The following is a 4,836-nucleotide window of genomic DNA, read 5'->3' on the forward strand; positions in this document are numbered from 1 at the left end:
CTCAATATCAGTGCATTATTCCCTATTTCTCTCTGTTTCGCACACTTACTCCTTTTATTCACACTCTCAAGCATGTTTAGTTAATATTCACTTCATTTTAATCCACTCCACGAGAACCGGGTGAGCTTTGAGCCGCCTGCCAGCCTGTTCTTGGCCTGAGTCCTAACAGAAACTGCATAACAAAACATGCTGTCACCATCGTGTTTTTCTCATTCCTGTGGTTCAGCAGAGAACGTACAGAATGGCGTAATATGCAGCCAGAGGAGTGCAACTGTCACCTCGAGAGTCACAGTGAGGCGTGGAAATAAAACTTCCATTTAATTGCGTAACTCATTGAGTTCCAAAAATCAAAACCAAGATTGACGGAAAATCTTTGACGTTTTAAGTCATGAAAAAGGGAGTGTTTCGTCAATGGCACTCAAGCAGTTCAATAACTGTCTTTGTGAAACTTCCTTTTAGCTATTTTGACACTTAGTCACTAACCTTAAACATTAAATGTCTTTATAAAAGTTCATTTCTATTTTCTTCTGTGTTCTAAAATATAATACAATTCACAGAGTTTTGTCTTGTTCTGCAGATGTCCCCTAAACTTTTAAGAATTTATGTCTATGCAAACATGTGGTCTGTTTACTAAGGATATCCTTTATGAATTTTGTGGCACTAACATTTATTATCCCAGAAATGAGAATGTGGTTTCATGTTGGCATGTGAACAGAACATTTTCACACCATGGCAGTTGAGAAGCAGTATACTGCTTCTGAAATGAGTCATGGGGTCTGACCCCATCTTTCCCATCACTGATCTTTATTTGAAACCTAAAGGCAAAGGGATGTATTTCCCCCCTTCTCTTTCCTGATCTTTTCTCACAGTGTCACTGAGGGCATTTGTAATCAATGAAAGCTAAAAACCTCTAAGCATAATAAAGGTCTGTTCACAACAACAACAATAACTATAATTGTATCAGCATCTACACCACTGTGAGCTGCAGTTATGAGAAAAACATTGATGAAAAAAAAAAAAACATTGTGAGAGCAATTCCAACAGTTATTATAGTTGTGGATATATTCTCAAAGAATTATAGAAATACTTACAATTATTAAAACTTTATAGTAGTGCTGTCAAACGATAAATCACATAAAAAATAACAGTTTTAGTTTATATAGTATATATGTGTATTGTGTATATTTATAACATATTTATAAAATATTTAATAATAATTAAATAATATTTTGTAAATTAAAACCTTCAATTTGAATTTGATTAATTGTTTGACAGCACTTTAAAGCTATCCTTAATGTGAATGGCCCTCAGGAGTTATTCATTTAATTAAATCTATGTTTCGTGTGTCACTTAATGTTAAGAAAGTGAAGTGACATTCAGCCAAGTATGGTGACCCATACTCAGAATTTGTGCTCTGCATTTAACCCATCCGAAATGCACACACACAGAGCAGTGAACACACACACACACACACTGTGAGCACACACCCGGAGCAGTGGGCAGCCATTTATGCTGCAGCGCCCGGGGAGCAGTTGGGGTTCGATGCCTTGCTCAAGGGCACCTAAGTCATGGTATTGAAGGTAGAGAGAGAACTGTACATGCACTCCCCCACCCACAATTCCATCCGGCCGAGACTAGAACCCACAACCCTTCGATTGGGAGTCCAACCCTCTAACCATTAGGCCACGACTTCCCCATTTTTAAATATTAATGTTTATTGTACAATCATGGGATTAGTGAAATATTTAAAGGTACTGTTCATTTACTCACTCTCATGTTGCTCCAAAGCCAGACAAATCCAAAAGGAGATGTTTTGAACAATGTTCATGCTGCACTTTTCCCATTTTCATTTTTGGGTGAGCTATTCCCTTTAAAGGTTTCCTCCTAGTGGACAAATGCTAAATGGTTTAAATTATCATCACATGTGCTTGAAACTATCTTAGATGTTTATTGACTTTGTGTATGCGGGTTTGTGTCGGACAGGTGGCAGCAGGACGGGATGGGGGAATTCAGAGACGTACCAGGCCCTGTCACGTTCCTCAGTAACGAAAGAGCCGGTTCTCCTCTCTATGGGGTCTGGACACTACGCTCAAAAAAGAAAACAAAGGCAGACCCAGCATCAACCAGGTTCACATCAACCAGACATTAATATACATGTGTTCAATAGAACAAATCACTCTTTATTTTTCATCCAATTTGCAATGGTTATTTTTTATGTGCTATAAGTGCATTAAAATAACTTCATATATCGGTGGGTTCCGACTGAAGGTTTTGTCTCACCTCAGGTGTTCGTAGACGGTGAAGAGTCGATTAAGAGGAATCTCGAGCACATGTTTGAGGACTCTGGAAAGAGAATGCTGGTGAGGAGGACACTAACACTTCCCAGCATGCTTTGCATAATTAAAACTGTCAAAGAGAATCCTTACAGAGGCAGATCACTTAAGAACTGAGATGTAAGGGCTGTATGGAGCTCCCAAAGGGAGCTGGAAAGAGCTAGAGAGAGTTAAGACACCCAAGCTGGGCTGTAGGGCCTCTGGGAGAAGCGGCGGGAGGCCCGGGCTCCTCTTCCATTAAGAGCCAGCAGAGGAGGCAGATGGCGGGTGTTTTTGGGAGGGAGCGTATGCACGTGTGAGTGACAGAATGTTGGAGTGTTTAATGTATTGTCTGCATGTGTTTGCCAGTATGTGAGTGTTTAAGTCCCTCTGACCCATTTCCCGCTCTCCTTCACCATGTGTGGGCTTGCTGTCTCTCCATGATGGGGGACCACCATCGCAGCTACTCTGCGGGCAGATTGTTGAGGGGAAGGGGGGGTACTAGGCTGTCACCCGATAGTGTGGGATAAGCTATCTGAGCCAGGCAGCATGCCGTCACTGACAGCAGGCCAGACCCGCTGACAGACCCAAGAGCCCTCGAAAGACCCACAATGAACAGCCCAGCCGGTACACGTCAGCTCATCGATCACCCGCCAGACGTCTAACAGTGCCGTTGTCAGACAGAGGCGCTGAGTATTGTGTGGGGCTTGCACATTGCTGTGCTTGGATGCCAGGTTAATTAGTCTCTGATTAGATATCATCACAGTGTCTGCTGCATCGATCCAGACAGCTCTGCTTAAGTGTGATAAGGCCGATTTGTGCAAATATAACCGCAAAACTGACACCTTTAAATCTGCATTTAGTGGTTTGTCTAAAATCTTCTTGTGGTATTCATTTTTCTTACACATTTACATTCTTGATGTACATTCCTGGTTTGATTGTGCATGCTTCATTAGTAGAGATAATTTAAAGCTATTTGGCTTCTTGTTATTATTAACCAGAGTTGGGTATAACATGTTACAAAGAAACACATTACTGTAATCTAATTACTTTTCCTGGTAACGCAGTAAAGTAATGCGTTGCATTTTAAATGTAATTTGATTACAGTTACAGTTACAGTTATGTTACGTTTTTGATACTGAAAGTATAGGTTATAAAAATAATACTTTTTTTTCTGTCAATATTAAATTAATTAAAGAACTATGAGTTTCTCTTGTAGTGCATTTTTGTAGGTTTGATAATTTAAAAGTGAAGTAAACTTGAAAGTAAAGTAATTAGTAATCTGATTACTTTTTAAATGCAGTAATCAGTAATGTAATGGAAAAACTATTTTAAAGAAGTCATTAGTCATTTGTAGTGGATTGCTTTTTTTTAAGTAACTTACCCAACACTGATATTAACCAATCAATCCAAGATTAAAATATTAGTAAAAATATTAGTAAAACATTTTAATGGAATGGTATTTTAATACCAATGCATGTTATGCTGACACTAAGTACCTTCCTAAATAATTTGTTTCTTTTAACAGAAGGACCAAGAAGGTTTGGTGAAAAGTCTTGACCAACACAAGACGGACAGTGACGTTTGGGTACCTGACTATCTCACGCCATCCTGGGTCTCTTTACCTGATGATCGGCCTGTGTTGGCTATCATACAGCCAGGCGATTCAGCCATGGAGGCCCTGGAGGCACTGTGCAGGGTAAATATCATGTATACAAACCTATTCAAATCAAATACATTTCATTGAGAATAATTAAATCCAGTCAAGTTCAGCTAACTAAATTGTTTATTCTTCATATTGTCCATTCAATGTCACATCGAACCACATTGCTGTGACAAGATTAGCATAATATGACCACACCCACTTAAACTTTCCCTCCAAAAAGTTTTAATTACAGAAATATATATCAATCCAGAAAAAGTAGTTCCCACATGATTTGTTTTTTGAACCCTGATATAATGGTCATCTGAAACTTGTTGACTGGTGGTTGTCTGTCACCTTGCATGTGTCATCTTTTGTTCTGAGGCGGTAGCTCACATTAGCCACAGATACGTCAGCTGTGCCCTGTGTTCTTTAGCAAACAATATCCCAGTTTCACTATGCCATCATCTTGCAGCCCACTAGCAACAATGAACAGGAAATGTAACACCTTAAACACACTTCGATATCATAAAAGAGTAATCTTATGATTTGTCCACGGCTAACATCTCATGTAACTCATTTCTTAAAACACAAAGCTCACCCTCCATCCTTTCAGGTTTGAAAGTTCTAGAACTTACTATTTCCCAAGGCAAACGGCTAAAGTGTCTAAAATTATTTCTTCTTGCGGTTATCTTCCTGTTATCATTCTACTGTAGTAGCTCTAGGCCTCTTTCCTTGTCGTTCTCAGCTGCTATCACTGCAGGGTGTTCTAGAATGCTCTTATCCACCCTCTCTCATAAATTTGTCCTCAAGTATTTGTGTAGAGAACACAGACATCACTTCCTGTTCTCACGTGGAGGCCAGTGGAGCAATCACACTGCA

This window comes from Carassius auratus, unplaced genomic scaffold (assembly GCF_003368295.1).
Source record: "Carassius auratus strain Wakin unplaced genomic scaffold, ASM336829v1 scaf_tig00013484, whole genome shotgun sequence".
Lineage (NCBI taxonomy): Eukaryota > Metazoa > Chordata > Actinopteri > Cypriniformes > Cyprinidae > Carassius > Carassius auratus.